The 22,495-nt window shown below is 38.4% G+C and overlaps 1 long non-coding RNA gene and 1 pseudogene across 1 annotated transcript in view; one reads left to right on the forward strand and one right to left on the reverse strand.

Annotated features, from left to right (window-relative positions):
- The window catches only part of LOC135970420 (uncharacterized), an 80,803-nt gene extending 72,549 nt beyond the window's left edge, over nt 1–8,254 (reverse strand). Inside the window, exons 1-2 of the long non-coding RNA XR_010586097.2 lie at nt 8,047–8,254; nt 3,004–3,078 (exon numbers count right to left, since the gene is read on the reverse strand). This is a non-coding gene — a long non-coding RNA (uncharacterized lncRNA). The remainder of the gene's footprint in view (nt 1–3,003; nt 3,079–8,046) is intronic.
- A 4,813-nt stretch (nt 8,255–13,067) lies between these two features.
- On the forward strand, nt 13,068–13,571 carry LOC102141687 (DNA-directed RNA polymerases I and III subunit RPAC2-like; annotated as a pseudogene).
- Nucleotides 13,572–22,495: the final 8,924 nt, after the last annotated feature.

The raw sequence follows: 22,495 nt of genomic DNA on the forward strand, positions 1-22,495 counted from the left end.
TTGGTCACTGCAGCCATATCAGCATTAGAAGGTACCCCAAGCCCAGTAATGCTATAGTTTTTGCAGACTTGTAGAGGTACTGCATTTGTGGCCTTGGGTAAGATCCAGAAGTATTATCTGGTTTACCAGAAAGACATTCTTATTCTCTTCCCTTAATTTCTCACAAACAAATGGAGTCTCTTTCTCTGTGGTAAGCTTCCTGGAGGTGGGTGAGGGGTGACACAAGCACCCCTTGGTCACCACTACTGGGACTGTTCTGGGTCAGAACTGAAGCCAGCACAGTGCTGGGTCTTTCCTAGTGTCCATTTTGGCTACTACCTGGCTACTACCTATATTCAATCAAGGCCCTAGGGCTCTACAAGTAGCAGGTGGTGAATCCAGTCAGGCTTGTGTCCTTCCATCTATGGCAATGAGTTCACCCTGGCCCTGCATATGTCCAGAGATGCTATTCATATGCCAGGGTTGCAGTCAGAAATGTTAGGAATCTACTTAGTGCTTTGTTCTACTGGGTCTGAGCTGGTACCCAAGCCACAAGACAAAGTCCTTCCCATTCTTCCCTCCCATTACTTCAAGCAGAGGAGTCTCTCCACATGTTCACAGCTAAACCAAGCCCATGGCAAACACTGCTTGGCTACTGCCCATGTCTACTCAAGCGCAAGGGCTCTTGAGTCAGTTTGTGGTGAATTCTGCTAATCCTGAGCCTCTTCCTTTAGGGAAGTGAGCTCCCCTCTGACCCAGAGTAGATCCAGAAATGTTTTCTGGAGTCAAGACCTAGAAATGAGACCCAAGAAGCCTACTTAATGCTCTACTTGACTGTGGCTGAAGTGGTACCCTAGCTGAAAGACAAAGGCCTCTTTACTCTTCCTTCTTCTTTTCTCAAACAGAAAGAGTCTTTCTGCATGGCCACCATGTCTGGGAATATGCTGGGTTACACCTGAAGCCAGCATGGCTCAGAGTCTCACCCAAGGTCTGCAGCAAGTACCGCCTGGCTACTTCCGGTTGTTCAGGGCCCAAGGAATCTTGAGTTGGCAGGTGATTAATCCTTCCAGGACTGGGTCCTTTCCTTCAAGGCAGTAGGCTCCCTTCTGGCCCAACATTTGTAGTTTGTATAGAAATGTTGTCTGGGAGCTAGGGCCTTGAATCGGGGCCTCTGGACTCTGATGCTATATTCTAACTACGGTTGAGCTGGTATCTTTGTTGCAAGGCAAAGTCCTCTTACTCTTTCCTCTCCTCCCAGAGTTGTCAGCTCTACTGCCTGGGGTTGGAGGAGGAGTGGTGCAAGGACTCCCTTTGCCAACCCAGCTGGTGTCTCACTAGGTCTCATGTACTCCAAGTTCACTGGTTTCAAGCCCAGCACAGCACCAGGACTTTCCCAGGGATTGCAGTTCTTATAGCATAGATTGCCTTTCAAGTTTATTTAGGACCCCAGAGAACTTTAGCCACAATGGCAGGGTTTGCCAGAATTCAGGTTCTGACCACTGGGATGAGCAATCTGCTTCTGGCTAAGGGTGGTCTAAATGTTTCCTGTGTGGGTGCCTGCTGAGTTCTGCCCCCTATTGCTTTCTACTGTGACAGGGCAGCACTGAGTTCCAATGTGACGTCTCACAATCACTGCACTATCCCTCCAGCAAGCAAACAGATTTTCTCTCTGTGCCACATGGCTGCTGCTGTGTCCTGGGGGGAGGGGTGGTAAAGGTTACTCAAGACTCTTTCCTACCCACCTTAGTTCCTCTTTCCTTAATGTGATGTAAAAACCAAGTACTGTAATCACTCACCTGATATTTTGGTTCTTGTGAAGGTAGTTTTTTTGTGTGGATAGTTATTAAATTTGGTGTTCCTGTGAAGGAGACAATCATTAGAGGCTCCTATTCAGCCAACTTGCTCTACCTTCTGTCTCTGTAGATAGGTGTGAAGTGTCTCATGTGTGTCACTCTGCCAGACACCAGGGATGTTGCTGAGAATAAGAGAGAAAAGCCCTGACCTCATGGTGTTTATAAAAAGAATGGGAAGAGGTGATTAAGTGACAGAAAAAGAAACCAAATAACACAGTAGTTTTGAATGTTGGAGTTAGACCTAATGTTTGGTTGAACTGGAGAAGAGACCTAGAGGTGGAAGGCAACTAAGAGATCCCTATTTGCCATGCTAACTTATTTTTCTCTGTCCAAAGGCCTCTTCCAAATTTTCTTTTTTCCAACTATGAGGTAAAACTAGGAAGTCATTTCATTTTACCTCTGACATCCTTGCACACTGCTTTACATTTGTCGTTTCCTTTAAAGCACTTCTCAAAGTTCAAATTATGCCTCCCAGCTCAAATATACTGTTATCTGTAAAACAAGCCTTTCCTCTGCCTGGCCAGCCCCCTCTTGCTTTCACCATATTCTTAATCTTTTTTTTTTTTTTCTTCCTGAGACCTTCCATAGCTCTGCCATTTCTAATGGATATGGGAGTTTTTTCTTCTTTTCTTCATCTCCTCCTCCTCCTCCTCCTTCTTCTTCATCTTCTTTCTTCTCCTTCTCCTTCTCCTTCTTCTTTCTTCTTTCTTCTTCCTTTCTGAGACAGAGTCTTACACTGTCAGCCAGGCTGTAGTGCAGTGGCACAATCTCGGCTCACTGCAACCTCTGCCTCCCAGGTTCAAGCAATTCTCCTGCCTCAGCCTCCCAAGTAGCTAGGATTACAGATGCCTGCCACCATGACCAGCTAATTTTTTGTATTTTTAGTAAAGACAGGGTTTCTCCATGTTGGCCAGACTGGTCTCAAACTCCTAACCTCAGGTTATCCACCCACCTTAGCCTCCCAAAGTGCTGAGATTGCAAGCGTGAGCCACCACACCTGGCCAATAAGTTTTATGAAGAAAAAGATGACAATTATTTGATTTATAATGCCTTTCCACTACTAATTGATCATCAGGCTAGAGACCAACTGTATTAGTCAATTTTCACACTGCTATAAAGAACTACCTGAGACTGGGTAATGTATAAAGAAAAGAAGGCGTAATTGACTCACATTTCTGCACGGCTGGGGAGGCGTCAGAAAACTTATAATCATAGCAGAAGGTGAAGGAAGGCACATCTTACATGGCTGCAGAAGAGAAAGAGAATGAGGAGGAACTTTCAAACACTTTTAAACCATCAGATTTCATGAGAACTCACTATCATGAGAGCAGCATGGGGGAAACCATCCCCATGATCCAATCGCCTCCCACAAGGTCCCTACCTCAAGACTTGGGCATTACAATTTGAGACGGCATTTGAGTGGGGACACAGAGCCAAACCACATCACCAACACATCTAAGAATTAACTTATCATTGTCAAACTATGACCTCGACTTTCTATTTATTTTACTATTACAAGCTCTCCCCTTCCCATATATCCAGACTACTGATGCTCTGTCCCTTTTTTCTTCCTTTTTTGAGGAAGAATATTTTGTTGTCCAGATGAGAAGCAAATGTGTGGAATAATTGGGTTATTTCTCCAGACAGTAGAATGGGTCCTTAGGTAGCTAGTGAAGTGTCTGAGCTGGCATCTGCATATTGAGAAGGAGTATGCAAGCACATTTTTAGTAACTTTAATGAGACTTCTGTACCCTTGACACTCAGAGCCAGGTGTATCAGACAAACTAGAAAAACAGCAAGAATACACACTTTATCCCAGAGAAGTTTGACCCAGAACAAAAGTCTCCAAATTTTCAGTGACATTGGAATAGGAAAGTCCAGCTCTTTGAAAATACAGTTAAAAGAGCACAGGGCCAATAAGTTATTTCTATTTCTCAATTTCTCTCCGTCAGCACTAAATATATCAGTTCTTCAAATTTATCTTAGCAAAAATATAAATAAATAAATGTTGATAATTCTTTAAGTATGAAATAAAGACAAAGTTTAGTTTTGACAATATGATACTTCTAACCCAAAAGAAAATATATGATTATAACTGAGATAAATGAAGGTTTTATTGAAAAATTTTATTGTACAGAAATACTTTTCAGATTAATGAAGAGGAAAGGAAGCTAATATTTATAAAATGTCCCGTGTTTTAGACACTGTGCTATAATTTTTCTACAAAGCTGTAGTCAAGTACAATGAATTAGACACATAACAATCCAAATGCTAATGCAATTTTTAAAACTTGAAAAATAGTATACTTTAACTTGCTGCTTTTTTCATGAGTTATTGATTATAAAGTTGAAAAGAAAAAGTGATTTTAAGTGGTTGCAGTGAGATTGCTGTAGATGAGATTGCAGCTGATTTTCAACACTGAGGACTTATCAGAATCAGCAATCTTGATTGGAAGTCCAGGTTAAATATAAGACTGCATTTACAAAGCAGTGGCTTGTTGTGTCAGCCAAACTGTTACATTACTAACTCCTATTAACTTTTAGTTTGCGTGTGTAGAAGGTAGTGGATAAAAATAGTTTCATTTTATATAAAAGGAAGCATAGATACAGAGAAGCTAAATGGTTTTTATTTAACCTTCCACAGAAGATTGACTGATACTGAATTAAATTTAACTCCTGCCTACAGGAATTTATGGTCTGGATGTTACCCTTTTTCTACATGAAAATAAATTCTTATTAGGCTATCTGTGTAGTTTTAACTCTCAATTCCTGAGGATTAAGATGTTAAATACACCCACTACTCTTACCCCCTCCTTTCTTCCCTCTGCCCACAATCTAATCCATAAAGAAACTCAAGACCTTGACCTTCTGCAGTAAGACCTCATTATCCAGCAATGCTAGAATGAGTAAGGGGACCAAAACACAGATAGCAGTCCACTCAGTTAACACACACCATTTCTGAAATAGTGCTCCTTGCCATTATCAGAGAAGAAAATCAAAGTGAAAATATAAATCAAGGAAAGCAAAATTATTTTAACATTTAAATGGATTATTTTAGAATTTTGTAGGTATTATTATTGAATACAACCTAGTCCCCCCAAATTTATTGGGACAAACATCCCAATCATTTCAATATGAATTTCATCTAGGTAAGACTGGAAAAATAATGCATCAAATCTGCATGAATATCACAAGGGAGCAATGTCACCTTTGAGAGTTGTACCCTTCTCTACAGGCAGCAGGAGGGTTGCAAGAGGTCAGGTCTAGGAATCAGTACATGTATGCTTTGGTCTTAGCTCCACCCTCTCTTTATTACCTGGGGCTATCACTTGACTTGTTAGCGTTTCAGTATCCTTCCTCATCGGTAAAATGAATATATTCTTTGTAACTCCTTTAGAGGTGGCTCTCACTACCTTTGACTAAGGAAGAGACCAAGATGTGTGGCAGATCTGTATTGTATTGCATCAATTTAGCTAGACTGGAACCACATTTCCCAGAATCCCCTTCCCAGCATAGTTTCCCCTTAGTTTGGGCCACAAGAAGTTTAGGCAAGATTTGGAAGGTGGAAGTGATGTAGCACCATCTTCCCTTTTTATACCTGGAAGCTCAGGGAAGAACGTGAGGCACTGCTGCCTCTCACTCACAGTGTTGTTCGTCTGCCAGCTGGCCTGGATGGTGTGGAGCAGCAGCTAGGCCAGCCTCCAGAGCACCTACAGTCCCTGCTGGGTTGCCCTTCAGCTTCCTGGACTCCTGGGTCAGGGGCATGTTAAGCTTTATGATGAAGAGTCTGGTTTCACCTAGAGATACTTTAACGTCAAAATTGGAGGCTTTTAGGGGAGACATTGACAAGAGTTTCAGTTTATCCTTTTTGGTTACAGGTCATCAGTTCCTTGCTTCCTCCATTTCACATCCATTTGCCCTTCCCAAATGCCTGCCCTGCAGACTCCAGGGTGCAGCTTCAGGTACAGAGGAAATAGCATCACACAGACTTAAATCCCACAGTTGCATAAGGTTGAATCTCTACAATATATTATTTATCATATTTTATATATATATACACACACAGAGAGAGAGACATAGTGATAGACAGATATGTATTCATGTATGTGTACTATTGATTTTGCTTCTCCGATTGAATCCTGACAGATATAGTTATATCTGAAAAACATGGACCGTTGATCTGAATATTCTCAGCATCAAGCTTATTGCTTATCTTAGCAAGTACTCAACAAATTATTAAATCCAAAGTATTTATTTGGCAAACATCCAAACATTAAACAAACCTAGGGGTTTTTTTGTTTGTTTGAGACAGGGCATGTCACCCAGGCTAGAGTGCAGTGGCAAGATCTTGGCTCACTGCAACTTCCACCTCCTGGGCTCAGGTGATACTCCCACCTCAGCCTTCCAAGTAGTTGGGACTACAGATTTACGTCACCACACCTGACTAATTTTTGTATTTTTAGTAGAGACAGTGTTTCTCCATGTTGCTCATGCATGCTGATCTCAAACTCCTGGGCTGGGGTGATCTGTCTCCCAAAGTGTTAGGATTACAGGCATGAGCCACTGTGCTTGGCCATGTATTTTTAAAAATGCAATGATCACCAAAAATAAACAGCAACTAGCTAATGAATGGTTTTCCTTGAGAATTTATTTGTCAGACAAATTATCTAAGAAAAGTTTTCTGCCTTAATCAGATCAACTTATATATAAGTTTGCTATGTCTTGTCTGGTTCTTTGATATAAAATTAAAACTTGTAAAATTTAAATATAAAAATACTTTATTTAATTTTTTATTTTTAATGAAACAAACAGGAAGCTGTTTGTAGCCAGTTAGTGGTGATTATTTCAGATTATAAATAAATATTTGTAATGAGATAAAAATAGCAAACACATTTGAAGTGGATAATATTCTTATTTATAAGTGGAATGTTATTACTTTTTTATTCTCAAAGATAAACATAGTTACTGGTTTCAATGGTGATTGCAAAGCTAAAACCAAGTTAATGTTAACTGAATTTTTACCAAAAAGAAAATATAGGCATATTTTTGAAATTTTTGAAAACTGTAGAGATCTTTATTGGCCTCAAAAATATTTCTCCCGTTTAAAATCATCATGTCATATAATATGACTCTGCAAAAGAAATAACTCTAATGGAGTACCAATGACTTAGAAAGTCAAGGAACTGGAGCTAGATACAATCTTGGGAGTGGGGTAGCCACTGGGACCTTGAGGTACAGAAAGTCAAGGGACTTATAGCCAGGCAGGTAGGACATCACAAATAGAATGTTAGTAAGCAAGGCCCCAGTACTTGGAGGGATGTGAGAAGAAGATGATGTAAAATTGATGCAATTTCTGGACCAAGATTGTAGGCCATGAGTTCAGGGACTGGATTATTCATTAATCTGTTCCCTATATTTTCCCTTCCTCTTGTTTCTCTGGAGCCATGTTTATATCTAAACCTGGCCTAAATCGGCAATCACATTGTTATGTTTAGTTATGTTCCAGCCCATAGTTCTTTCCAGAATTAGAGTGAAAGGACCTTATACATTCACTACACATGGTGAGAGGTGACAATGTGCTAGCAGCCCTCACTCTTGGCGTGCACCATGCCTGAGCCTCCCCAACAAGCACCGCCCCCTGTGCTGCGGTGCCTGGTCCCATCAAACGCCCAACGGCTGAGGAGTGCGGCCACACGGTTTGGGACTGGCCCTCAGCTCCACCTGCTTCCCAATGCAGGATCCACTAGGTGAAGCCAGCTGGGCTCCTGAGTCTAGTGGGGACTTGGAGAACTTTTATGTCTAGCTAGAGGATTGTAAATGCATCAATCAGCACTCTGTGTTTAGCTCAGGGATTGTAAACGCACCAGTCAGCACCCTGTCAAAACGGTCCAATCAGCTCTCTGTAAAATGGACCAATCAGCAGGATGTGGGTGGGGCCAGATAAGGGAATAAAAGCAGGCTGCCAGAGCCAGCCGCAAGGGTTGCCTTCCACACTCTGGAAGGGTTGTTCTTTTGCCCTTTATAATAAATCTTGCTGCTGCTTTGTCTTTGTGTGCACGCAGCCTTTATGAGCTGTAACACTCACTGTGAAGGTCTGCAGCTTCACTCCTGTCAGTGAGACCACGAACCCAACAGAAGGAAGAAGCTCCAGACATATCTGAACATCTGAAGGTGCAAACTCCAGACATACCATCTTTAAGAACTGTAACACTCACCACAACGTCCCAGCTTCATTCTTGAAGTCAGCAAGACCAAGAACCCACCAATTCCGGACATAATGGCATCTCATGGATGTATCACAGCATCTCAAATTCAACATGTTCAGATCCTGTTTTGGCGAGATCCTCTTCCTCTTTTCTGCATTCCTTCACTCATCTATTGTTTCTATTAAACATATGCTGAATGCCAACCAGGTACCAAATCCTAGAAATGTAGCAACAAATTAGAAGGTCCCAGGCCACAAGAAATTTAGTCTGGTGCAGCAGTTTGGAACTCTAGCTACAAAATGGGATCACCTGGAGAATCACTATGTTGATTTCTTTAAATAGAAATCCTGCTGGGACTTTGGTTGGAATTTAAATTAATCTATAGATAAGTTTGGAAAGAACTGGTAATTAACAATAGTCTTCGAATCTATGAACATGACATATCTCTTATTTAAATCTTTATTTCATGGGTGCTTTTTAGTTTCTGCATACCGATCTTGAATGTTTTTTGTTAAAGTTATTCATAAGTATTTCACGGTTTTGGTTCTATTGTAACCAGACTTTTAAATTTTAATTTCTAAATATTTATTGATAATGCATGAAAATATTACTGGTTTTTAAATAGTAACCTTGTATACTGAAGCCTTTCTAAATTCACTTATTAGTTTATGGATTATTTGGGATTTTTTGTAGAGGAAGTCATATTGTCTGTGAATAAGGACAGTTTCATTTCATCTTTTTTATCTGTATGAATTTTATTTCCTTTTTCTTGCCTACTGCAAGGACCTTTATTACAATATTGCACAGGAGTGGGGAGCGTGGATAGCCTTACCTTGTTACACATGTAACATTGGTAACGGTTTTCAGGAAGATATCCTGTAGACGATTTTGAGTAATCAAATGAATATTTTAGGAGGGGGACTCCATTTGTAGGGTGAAAGCAGAGTGGAGTTTAGAGTGAGATATACTGGGCTTAAAAGCTGGCTCTCCCATTCACCAGATTTCTAGCCTTAAATGACTTAATTGTAAAATTGAGGAACTAATACTTATTTCACAGATTTTCATGAGACTTAACAGAGATAATGTATAGAAAGAACCTGGGATAGTGCCTAGCATCTAAGAATGTTCATACAATCCCATCTCTACCATACAAAGTCATCTCTACTTTGTGACTTTTTAACCTCTCCAGGCCTCAAGTTTCTCATTAGTAAAAATAGATGTACGTTATAATGCCCACTTCTAAGGGTCATTGTGGGGATTAAATTATGAATTTAAGCAGAGTAAATAACACACTGCCAAAACAGATGAGGTACTATATAGATGTTAACTACGATTATCAGCATCATTGTTGTTACCATTATTACAATGCTAGCTCACTTCAAGATTGGTTATTTATTGCCGCATAAGAAACCACTCTAAAAATCTGTGGCTGAAAAATAAAAATCATTTACTTGCTCATGATTTTGTAATGGGGAAAAGTCTGTGCTTTGCATAATATAGGCTGGAGAACCCATGATAACTTCACAGTCATGTCTGGGGCCTCCACTGGGTTGGTCAAGTGGCTATGGCAAGGCTGAGCTTCTCTTTCTTTGTAATCTCACATCATCCATGGCTTTTCTCCACATAGCCTTCCTCTTCAGTGCAGTAGTGTAAGATTTTTAAATAGTTGCTCTGGGCTCTGAGAGGGCAAACACAAAAGCTACAAGGCCTCTTAAGGTATATGCTTGAAAAATCTCAGAATGTGATTTCTACCACATTCTGACATTTAAAATGAGTTACTAAAGCCAGTCAGATTTAAGGAAAAGGAAATAAACCCATCTCTTGATGAAGGATAGCAAAGTCACCTTGTAAACTTACGTAACTCATGTGGCCATCTTTGGAAAAAATTTACCTCAATTTTTGCACACTCCTTTGGGAATAGCCTCAGTTAACTATGGTCACAAGTATATTCGCATTGGACCAACAAATCTCAAAAATACCTTCCAAGTCAGCTGTCGACTCAAATTGTTATGTAGCAATGTGTAGGCAAGGGCTTCTCTGTGTGCTACTGCAGGGTCCTGCCAGGTGGGCTGGCTGCATCTTGGCAGGAAGGCCTCTGGATGTGGACTTTGAATTTTTTCCTACTGAGCACAACTACAGCCTCATTTATTTAATGGCCATCAAAGTCTTTGTGCTAATTGACTGTCTTTGCTGGCCGTGAATAAAGGACTCACACCTGAAGAGAAGAGACTTCTTAAAAGAACGCAGACTTCTTAAATATACAATTGCAACTGTGGTTTCTCAGTACAATTATCAGTTTCTTGTTTATTTTTAAAGCATGTAAATTATCTGTATTTGCAAAACTATCTTGATGTATTAAAGTTGGCGATTTTACTACTAAAGTAATCATTTCAGGTCTGTCCACAGTTCTATTTTGATAAGCAAAACTTGGCATGCATACCCTTCCAGGCTCAAAATGTAATTCCTACTGGGGAGCTAAAATAAGGTTTCCACCTGGCCACTTTAAAAATTAAATGATTTTTAAAGTGTTGTTTTTCTACGATGTCCAAGCAGATCTTGGCAAGACTCGGAAACGCAGCTGTTCTTTTCACCATGTCAATGTTACTTAATTAATCCATTAGGGCTAGACTTCCTGTAGTTACTACTGATCTTATCCAGCACCCTGTTTGAGGCCAACATCAGCATTTTGCAATATTACCCTCTTCTCTCCCCTCCTAATAAATCCAACTTCTAAAGTATTAGCAATGTCAGCAGGATTCACAGAATGTTACTTAACAGGTCAACAAAACTTTCAATTCCCCCTCCTTAGACCTATGATCTCTTCTCTGTGAAAGTTCTCTCACTACTAGAACCCTATGTCTCCTCTCTGCTTTCTTGAAACCACTTTATTCTCACAAGCAATCCTAAACTTGGATACTCTACTCAACTAAACTAAGCCTTCTATGACTGGTTTTCCTCATCCCCTTTCTCCTAGAAAAGCAGCTATGGGATTATAAATGTTTATAGGGTGGGTTCAGTAAAAAGAAGTTCCTTCCCATCTATCCCCATTCACTTCATCGAAGATTTCACTGAACAAGGCAAATCTTGAGGCAGAGAGAGAAAAGTAGGGTGGGGAGTGTTAAGGAGCAATAAGGAGCTCTACTTGTAAGAAAAATAAAAAGCAACAATCTGTTATGGGAAAGAACTTCTTTTTATCCTTGATTTTTCCATTCATCTATCAGACTCTTGCCCCTCAGATTATCAAGTACAAAAATAAAATGTACCGTTGTCTGGCCAAAACAACCAACCATGAAGTTTGATTTAAACATGTCACCTTCTACCATGAATCCAGCACTAAGCAAGGCAGAGGAGGTGCAGCCCAATTCTCTTTCCATCTGAAAACTATCAACTTTCTAGAGACTCCCAGATATGTGATTTCTAGAGAGCAAGATAGTACAGGAAAAAATTAGGCACATAACAGGTTATTAAAAGGTGAAAGCTATAAAATTCAGAAAAGCCAAGTGCTCAGAATCAACTGGGGCAGTCAGAAAAGGTTTTGAGATCTGACCATGCTGGAGTGGTGACATCATGGCCCAGACAATGTATTTTTAGTAGATAAAAAGTTTGGGGTTGGCAGGTGTTTTTGTTTCTGTTTTTCATTATTTTGAAGCCATCAACTCATTACCCTCTGGCTTGCAGAGTTTCTGAAGGAAGTCTGCTGTAATTCTAACCTTCATTCTTCTCTATGTATTTCTTCTCTAATACGTTTCTCTAAGATTTTTTTTTTTTAATTTCTGCCAGTTTTCAAGTTTTTTTGTCTATCCTTGGTTTTTAGGTGTTTGAGTATAGTGTATCTAAATGATTTTGGGGGGTGTTCATCCTGAATGTGGTTAATATTCTTGGGTCTATGGTTTGATATATTCTATTATCCTTGAAAAAAATCTCAACTATTATGCCTTCATATATTATTATACCCTATGCTCTCTCTTTTCTTCATTGCAGATTCCAATTACACCTATGTTAGCCTGTTTGATATTATCTCAAACTCCTGAATGCTCTGTTTTTTATTTCTTTCACTCTTTTTTCTCTTTGAATTTCAGTTTGAGTAATTGATATTGGCCTATCTTCAAATTCACTAATTCTTTTCTAAGCTGTATCAAGGCTACTGATGAAAGCATTCTTCATCTCCATATGTTTTGTTTCTAGCATTTTCATTTGACTCTTTCCCATATGCTCCATCTCTTTACCAAAATTTCCAATCTGCTACTGCATGTTTCTACCTTTTCCATATTAAAGCATCTAACATGTTAATCATACGTATTTTAAACCTCCTATCTGATAGTTTCAATATCTAGATCACCTGTGAGTCTAGATGTGTTCATTGCTTTGTCTCTTCATGAGGGCTTTTGTTCCATTGATTTCTGTGTATCTCATAAATTTGTGATTGTGAGACATAGTGTGTCTAACAGAGAGCCTAAGGAAAATAATAGTTATGCCTGGAAAGTTGAATAAATTTAATTAAGAGCTGGCTTTTTAATTTATTATTATTGCCATGGTTACCTTCAGTGCATCATCAGCTTCAAATTCCTCTGGCATTATCTTTCACTTTTTATTAATATAATTGAGTTGCTTGCCATTTCTAAACCAATTACTAGCAAGGAAAGTGGAATTACCATGACTGATTTAGACTAGCAAGTGGGAGTAATTCCCTGAGTCCATGGATGTGTCCAGATTCCCAGCAGCATTTAGCTATTCAGTTTCCTAAGAATGCCATGGTTTTGTTAGTAAAGAGAAAGAGAGAAATGACTAATAGGTATACAGTCAACTTTTAAGTTTATGCCAAGACTAAAGCATGGTGACTTTTGTAGATCACCTTAACTCTTACGTTTACAACTGCATGTCTGGCCTTAAGAACTTGCCACTCTGATGACAAGATGGAGAGCTAAACCTAAATAAGAAGTTTTCTTCCTGCTTCGCCTCCATACCTCACATTATGGGACAGAGCCCCTGATCCACCAGCACCACCTGAGGGTCTGGAAACCACCCCAGCGATGGAAGAGGACCGGGAGCTGGAGAGAAAAATATCTGGATTGAAGACTTCAATGACTGAAGGCGAGAGGAAGACAGCCTGGAAATGGTCCAGGCAACTGGAACAGATAGACACTGTGTGACATTGTATTGCACGAGGAAGACCATACCCTAGGAAATTCTCTACATTACATGATCATGAAGAACCCAGAAGTGGAATTTTGTGGTTACACTACGACCCATCCTTCAGACAGCAAAATTAATTTACGCATTCAGACTGGAGGTACCCTTCCAGCTGTTGAGCCATTTCAGAGAGGCCTGAATGAACTCATGAATGTCTGCAAACATGTGCTTGACAAGTTTGAGGCCAGCATAAAGGACTATAAGGATCAAAAAGCAAGCAGAAATGAATCCACATTCTAGTCCCTTATGCAGTATACAAGGAGAACTGTCCTCTAGGATATTCTCTTCCTGATGGTGCAGAACCCAGAATTAGAAGTTTGTGGTTACAGCATACTCTGTTCTTCAGAAAGGCATGATTCTAGCTGTTGACCCCTTGCAGCTGCTGGAATCTCTGCAAGAACCTCTGTATTATTCTAATAAATTCCCTCTTGTATTTTTTTTTTAAAGAAGTTTTGCAGAACCCAGGCCAATTTATATTTCTTACTCTAAAATGCCACCTTGTAATATCTGGTCCAGCTGTGTCCTTGAATATATGCTGAAGTCACAGATTCTTCTACAGTATATTGGACTGGGTGATGGTGAAAAGGGAGATTTGGTTTATGCTTTTCCTAGAATAGTAGCTCTCAAACTCTAATGATGCATCTGTGCAATCACTCTCTTCCTGGCATATTCTCAAAATAAAAATAACTAACATTCACATATTTACCAATCATGAAACTCTTTTGCATATTAAGCTCCCCCAAACACAACAACAACAAATGAGCCAGCTAACAATCAACTGCCCACGTTATTTATACCAAAACATCCTGCCTCTAATTTGTTGTACCTTCATCATCTAGGTGATGTCACCCTTTCCTTTTATTGATCCTTCTCTTTAAGTTTTTTCCCAACATGTGCCTAGTACCTTCCTAATATTTATGGTTATCCAATCAGAATTTCTTAAAGTGCTGCAAATTATTTTCCCCACGATTCTTATTAAAGTTACTGTCTTAGTCCATTTTCTCTTATTATAGCAGACTACCACAAGTTGGGTAATGTAAAAAACATGAAAGTTTATTTAGCTCCTGACTCTGGAGGCTGGGAAGTCTCAGAGCATGGTGTCAATATCTGCTGAGGGCCTTTTGCTGCATTGTAACATGGAAGAAGGAATCACATGGCAAGAAGACAAAAGCAAGAGAGCCAGAGACAGCTTACTTTTATAACAGCCATTCTCAAACACAGCCACTTCCATGATGATAAACCCACTCCCATTGATAGCAACATGAATCCGTTAATGAGTGCAGAGGGATTACATTTTCAACACATGAATTTTTGCGGGACACATTCAAACATTACAAATTCCTATTTATGAGTGCCCTGGCTTCAAACTATTTGTAAGGAGGGAAATTCTTCTTCCCAACTCACATCAAGATGTAAATTATTGACAAAATGTAGTGATGGGATAAAAAATGAATTAGGTGTTTTCTTATATCTTTGTAAATGATTCAAACCTGAATTAGGTATTATTTTACTACAAGTTTGTGAGAAAACATAAAATTCTGTACATAGTCAAGTAAAATGCAATCACCACTTTGTCTTTTAAAGTCTAAAATAGTTTTTAATTGATAGTGATTATGGAAAACATACATTGTTATTATAATAGATGTCTTAGTTTATATCACGCTTACATTTACTTAAAATGGAATATTTCAAAGAAAAAATACAATTAGGCTTAAATTTTCTATTAATTACTTCCATGACTGTATGTGTCCTGCAATTGTCAAAATGTTCTGTGGCTTTGGGGATGCAGCAGAGGAAAATTGAGGCTATGCCTTTGTCAAATGACATTAGTCCATAAAATACTCATAGTTCCTTATATTTCTTTTAATATTTTGTGACACATTATGGAGGTATAGACTGTTACACAGTTCTGCTTCAGCAAGGATTTAGATGAAAAGCTGCTCTATCTATCTATGAAGGCAGTCCCCAGTTCTCAAACATTATTTGTACATTAATCTCATCAAAGAAAAATTTGAACTTTATGAGACCTTTTCAGAAACCTAAAAGGCTATCAATGTCTTTAAAAAGATAAGAAGGGGCTGAGCACAGTGGCTCACGCCTCTAATCCCAACACTGGGAGGACAAAATGTGTGAACTGCTGAGCTCAGGAGTTTGAGACTAGCCTGGGTGTTTTAACATGGTGAAACCCTGTCTCTATCAGCAATTCAAAAATTAGCTGGGTGTCATGGCCCCCATCTGTGCTCCCAGCTACTCAGAGGCTGAGGTGGGAGGATCATTGAAGCCCAGAAGTTGAGGCTGCAGTGAGCAGTCATTGTACCACTGCATGTCAGCCTGGGTGACAAAGTGAGACCCTGTCTCAAAAAAAAAAAAAAAAAAAAAAAGATAAAGATAAAGATAAGATGGGGGTGGTGAAGGAAGATCTTTGCCAGGAAACAAGAAATACCCTGGAGCACAAATGTTTGGCATCCTCTCCTTGCAAACCATATTGGTCTAATATCTTAACTATCTCTCATCTAGCCAACAACAATAGTCTCTGAATGATCTTGATTCCACTCTTGAGCTTCCATGTCTGCTCTCCACACTGAAGTCAGAGAGGTCTTTAAACATTTTTAAATGATATAAATGATATGATATAACATTTTATTTTTACTACTTTTACTATTTTACTACTCTAGTCTTCTTTCTGCTACATGAGCACATCAATCTGATTCTAACTTCAGGGACATTTCACTGCCACTCCCTTAACCCAGAATTCTATTTATGCTTTTCATGTTTAACTTTTGTGAGTACTATAAATATATATGTGTATACATGTGTATATATATATATATTTATGGGGTAGATGAGATGTTGTGACACAGGCATGCAATGCGTAATAATCACATCATGGAAAATGGGGTGTCCATCTCCTTAAATATTTATCATTGTGTTACAAACAATCCAATTATACTCTTTTAGTTATTTTTGAAATGTACAATTAAATTATTATTGAGTATAGTCATCCTGTTGTGCTATTGAATAGTAGATCTTATTCACTCTATTTTACACTCATTAACCATCCCCAACTTCCCTCCACCCCCACTCACCTCACCCTTCCACTACCCTTCACAGCCTCTGATAATGATCCTTCTATTCTCTATCTCCATGAGTTCAATTGTTTTTATTTTTAGATCTCATAAATAAGTGAGAACATATGATGTTAGAATTTCTGTGCCTGGCTTAATTAACTTCACAGAAAGGTCTCCAGTTCCATCTATTTGTTGCAAATGACAGAATGTCATTCTTTTTATGACTGAATAGTACTCCATTGTGTTGATAAGTGAAAAAGTTCAGCCAAATTAAATTTAAAGGAGTTTAATAGAGCAACAAACAATTTGTGAATTGAGCAGCCTCCAGAGCTAGAGTAGGCTCTGAGACACCAGTGCAGTCATGTGGTAGAAGAAGATTTATGGACAGGAAAAGAAAGTGACTTACAGAAAATGAAAGTGAGGTACAGAAACAGCTGGACTGGTTACAGCTTGGCTTTTGCCTCATTTAAACATGAGTTGAACAGTTGGCTACATTTGATTGGCTAAAAGTTGGTGATTGGCACAAGTGTAGGCTATGATGTATTTACACCTCCACTTGTTCACAATGTACAGAAAAGCCTTTAGATTGGAATTAAAATATGTAAGGAGGCAGCTTTAGGCTAAATTTGATTGAGCAATTCTTCCCTTTTGGTCATCTTCTCAATTTTGAGAGATTGACCAAAACTTTAGTCATTGATGTCACTATCACCATTGTAAATGTATTTATTTGGTCTTGAAACCCTCTTGGAAACAGTAGAACAGTGGGTTTTGCAAGGTGGGAACAAAGACTTCAGGCTATTATTTTTTTAAGGGTTAGAGTAGAAGGTACCTCCTTATGCTGGAATGTCTTGTTAACAGGATAAAACAAACAAACAAGGAAACAAAAAACAGGACCTGGTATGTTCTGGATATGTGTTTTCTCCAAGTCTTAGTGTGACTATGTTACATTTAACATGAGTGACTCCATTTTGGTTTGGTCTGACCCACTGGGGCCTAGTGCATTACCTCAGTCCAAAACAATAGCATCCCATAATTTTGTTTAAAAATTCCCCCCCTTTGGTCAGGTTCTCACTTAGGCAAAAGTGTGTCCAAACCTTAAGGTCTTAGCAGCACTCTCAGTTACCATCATTTTGGATTTTTGGTCTCAGCATGTCATTCATAGGGTACAGTGCTCTCATGGTCTCACATTTCCTTCAGCTCTTGTCATTCCAGTTAAAGAGAGACCATTTGATATTCTGGAGATGGCCGCATGCAAACATTTAAAACTTTTGAGAGGATATAGTGCACCAGGGAGACTACTGTTATGACTATCAGGAGGATAACACCAAGAGTTTGGAGTATGCTCCTTAGCCAGGATCCCTATAAACCAAACCACCTAAAATTAAATAGATCAGAGAATTAGCTAGATAAACAGTCTACTTGCTTAACTAAGCAGTCTCTTAGTTTATCCCCTACAACTGAATCTCTATAATCTACATTTGATGTATTTCTCCATAGACCACAAGTGCCAGCAGCTGCACAGATACTTCTGTTTAGCCAGTAAGTAATCTAGAGCAATTCTATTATTTACCATAACTTTCACAAGAGATTTTAAAGTCTGTTATGTACCATGGCCTTTCAAGTAGAATCTTCTATAGAGCATATAATGAGGTATTCATTTATAATCATTGCCTCTTTTACTCCAAACTATGGAACAAAAGACCTAACAAATGAAGTGCTTCTAGAAGAGTGAAGGCCTCCTGACAATGTTCTCTTTAACCCATGGTGTGGGTAAAGAGGAGTAAACCAACGTTTTGTTTCTGACTGATTATGGGGCACTAAATCTACCACTAAAGTTTCTTACTTATGCTGAGTCTTCCTCTTTCATCTATCAAGTGTAAGGTTATCTATGTATAAGGCTGGCTGCAAAATCCTTCACAAATGAAAGTATACCCCATGAGTGCACACGATGGATCCCCTTTTCACTTATATTTTCCATAGAGGCATAAACAAGGAAAAAATATTCAAAGATAAGAGTCTCATGACACTAGAAGTCTTAATCCATGATCCTGGGAAATGCTGTTCACAACAAGGATGCCATCTTTTTGGAGGGAGAAACATCCCTGATTAGCTTTACCTTAAGGAAATTTTGAAGTTCCAAGAGTGTGGAGGGAGCCTTCTCAGGGATTGTAAGATTATGAACCCAAGGTTCAAGGTCTTAAAGTCTTGCTGCAGTGTGGATGGCAAGGGCAGTCTTTCTCATATGTTCTCAGAAGATCCAATCTTCAGGTTCTGGATTGTGAGTCCTCAGTCAGTGAATCATCAAAAGCTTTCTTTACCTGGGGAAAATACACCGTGGCATAATGATCTACTGTCATAACATCAGCCCCATGGGAAAACTTTTATATGACCAGAAAATATGCATTGAAAATCACAATTCAATGAGATACTTCTATAAATGTTTAAACGGCCCATCAGGTAGCTAAATGTACCTGAAACTGTCTTCCCAGGAATATGGGTTTCACAAACCAAACATTGGTCTTAAACTAATTTAGCAATTTAGAAGTTATCACACCAACATATACTTAATCTGGATAAGTTTATCTTTTCCATGATGAGTCATGGAATACGGAACTTTTAATAACAAAAGCTTTAAGTACTCAGGAAGGACAAGGTGTCCATCCTGGTTCTTCATGAGCCCATGTTTAACATTAACTTATGCCCTTTTGAATACTGGTTATTTATCCAATTTAGGTGCATAGCACTGATAACTGATGGGTTATCATAGGTAATTTGACTTAGACCATGGTGTTTATTTAAATTGTATGTATAAACAATTTCAGTATTGGCTGATTTAGCATGAAAATCTGGCAATGTATTTACTTTGTATTCAATTAATTTTTGTGCTACTCAGGGTAGCAGTTTTATAAAGTAGTCAGTCTTTTTTATTAAAATTCCAGGAATTTTTACCCGCTTCAAATGATGTGATTCTAAATTTACCAGAAACCCATATTCTAGCAATCTTTTCAGGATCCTTTCCATTCTTTCATGAAACTCCTGAAAGACACCACATTCTAGGATTTTGCATGCTTAAAGTTTTCAAAAACTGCATCAGCATTAAGCAATTAGCTGTGGAAATGACTTTAAATAGTCACAGTTAAAGATACAATTGACAAGGAAATTTGGTTATTTCTGTGGTCAACAATAACTTAACCATAATTATGATTGACGGATATACTCAAACATATTAGAATTTTAGAAATCCCATACAATTTTGGAACGTGTATTAACATTCATTAAACTGTAACCTGATGAAAATTAAACATTTTTTTTTTATTTTGACAATACTTTCCATGTAACTTAACATGTCAAATAATCCTGTTTACCTCTCTTTTTGATGTTTCAGGGGCACTCTGTAGCATCCCAAAGTTAGAGGTCACAAAAGACAATTTTGAAGCTGAAATTCGATTTGGGGAAGGCTGTCAATATGTTAGTGCTTTAAAACACTTGATATTATAAAATAGAGTTCCAGGTCACCATAAGTCATTCATTTAGCCAAAATTATGACTCAAAAATTTTAGAAAGGCAAAACTAATTGACAGAGGGAAGACTTAGCTTTCCAAACAATCTGTCTCTTGTCTTTCTCTTATTTTTCCTGTAGTTTATTCAAAAGACAAATAAAAATATTGCATTGCCCTTTAATATTACATTAAAATCTTGTTCAAGAGAGAAAGCCCAATCTCACTCTTGCATTAGTGTATCATTAATGTCAACCCCAATCTTTAATAAAACCTTATAGAAAAATCTATTCAATCTTAATCAGTTTGATCATAAGGTGAAATACTCATAAATGTTTTATAACCCTTTAAAAATAAAAGCATATCAGTGCTCTAAGAAAACCCTGTTGTGCTATTATTCCAATGTTCAATGTATGGGAAAACTGGATAATACATATTTAAATATAGCCAATATGTTCACACACAGAGTATTATTTTTTTTTTTTACAAAATTGTTCACAAACCTTCTAAAACTTTATCAAAGTTTTAGCTTTATTCTATTTAACTTAAAACAATCCTTTATCCCTTCAATCTAGGCAAAAAAAAATTACATTCCCATGTCTTCTTAAAATCTTTTACCAAAAGCACATTTCACTTTCCTCACACACCTTGCATGTAAAACTGTTTTTTCAGTAGTCTCAATTACATAGTACAATGTTAACTCTTAGCAATTTTTATTTTTGTTGAAAAACCTGGTAAGTAATTTTAATTATGTACTAGATGTGGAGCCTAGAACACCAGACAGAAGTGCAGATAAAGTCTGACTCTTTCCAGCATAGCCAGGGCATTTGGCTAACTCCACATGTCTCCGTACTTTACCTAGATTCTAATTCCTGGGGTTCCTTGAGGAAAACAAAGGTTTTTTCCAAAACCTGTGGTGTCTTTTTTTTTCCCCAAGGAGTTCCCAGCCATTAGAAATGATCTTGGGTCCTCTCATATGGGCATGAAGGGTGGGAAGAAGACAAAATTGAGAAAAACAATTCAGTTGACTGAGAATAAAAAGATCTTTTTTTGTAGAAAAACACCACCCAAGAAGAGAAAAAATATATATGAAGGTCTTTTAAAAATATATATATATATAGTTATATATATATATAAAAAATCTTGGATATCCACTTTTAATTAAGCTGACTTTTAACTATTGCCCTCTTACTATGAGACTAGCCAGACCAAATGGCCAATATTTCTGGTTTTGAATTTTACCAAAAGTAACTTCCCAGGTTCTCAGAGAAAAGAAAATTCAAGACAGAAAGTCAGAAGTTGTTCACAGAAAGGAAGAAAATCAATAAATGACAAAAGTCACAGAGATATCAAACCAGAAAGGACTCATTCTTTAAGCCAGGAATTACCTCAGAACCTGGGCACAATTGTGAAAAAATAAAGCTTTAGCTACTGAGTCTAGTGTAGTCAATTTTGAGCTTGCAAAGTCTTTTAACTGTTCAAGATAATTTTTAAAGCTAACTATGACATGAATCCCCAGATTCCTGTTCCCTGGATGGCAGAGACCAAGAGAAAGTACTGTCTTGTGGTTACAAGGTCAAGCTCCCAAGGACATAAACAAGATGAGAGGGAAACCTTATCTAGTTTCAAGGATCTGCAGCAAAGTTAGTAACTGATACGTTTGCTGGGCTGGCTTGAACAGCCAGCTTACAGGGGTCCTAATCCCACATTCTATTCTATGGTACCCCTCTTTATAACAGAATGACACAGAAAGAAAATTCATAGCGCAAAGTACACTAGATTTGCTTCAGCTTAAGTGAGGTACAGTAACAGCTGGATTTGTTACAGCTCAGCATTTGCCTCATTTGAACATGATTCAAACAGTTGGCTCCATGTGATTGGCCAAAACTCAGTGACTGGCACAAATGTAGGCTACAGTCTGTTTACACCTTCATTTATTACAGTTCCTGATGTACAGAAAAACCTTTAGGCCTGATATGATTTGGCTGTGTCTCCACCCAAATCTCATTTTAAATTGTAGCTCCCATAATTACTTTGTGTTGTGGGAGGGATCCAGTAGAAGATAATTGAATCATGGGGGCAGGTTCCCCCCTACTGTTCTCATGGTAGTGAATAAGTCTCAAGAGATCTGATGGTTTTATAAGGGGTTTCTCCTTTCACTTGGCTTTCATTCTTTCCTTGCCTGCTGCCATGTAAAACTGACTTTCGTCTTCCATCATAATTGTGAGGCCTCACCAGCCACATGGAACTGTGAGTCCATTAAACCTCTTTTCCATTAAACCAGTCTTGAGTATATCCAGTCTTGCGTATGTATTTATTAGCAGCATGAAATCGACTAACATAAGGCAGAACTTAAAATATGTAAGCAGGCAGATTTAGGCTAAACTTGATTTAACAGTATATGTGTACCACATTTTCTACCACATTTTCTTTATCCATTCATCTGTTGATGGACACTTAGGTTGCTTCCAAGTGTTCGCTATCATGAGCAGTGCTGCAACAAACATGGGAGTGCAGATATCTCTTTGATATACTGGTTTCCTTTAGTTGGGGTATATATCCAGCAGTAGAATTGCTGGATCACATGGTAGCTCTACTTTTATTTTTTCAGGAACCTTCAAATGCACTGTATTGTGGTTGTACTAATTTACATTTCCACCAACAGTGTACAGGATTCCCTGTACAGGATTCTCTTCACATCCT

This window comes from Macaca fascicularis, chromosome 4 (assembly GCF_037993035.2).
Source record: "Macaca fascicularis isolate 582-1 chromosome 4, T2T-MFA8v1.1".
Classification (NCBI taxonomy): Eukaryota; Metazoa; Chordata; class Mammalia; order Primates; family Cercopithecidae; genus Macaca; species Macaca fascicularis.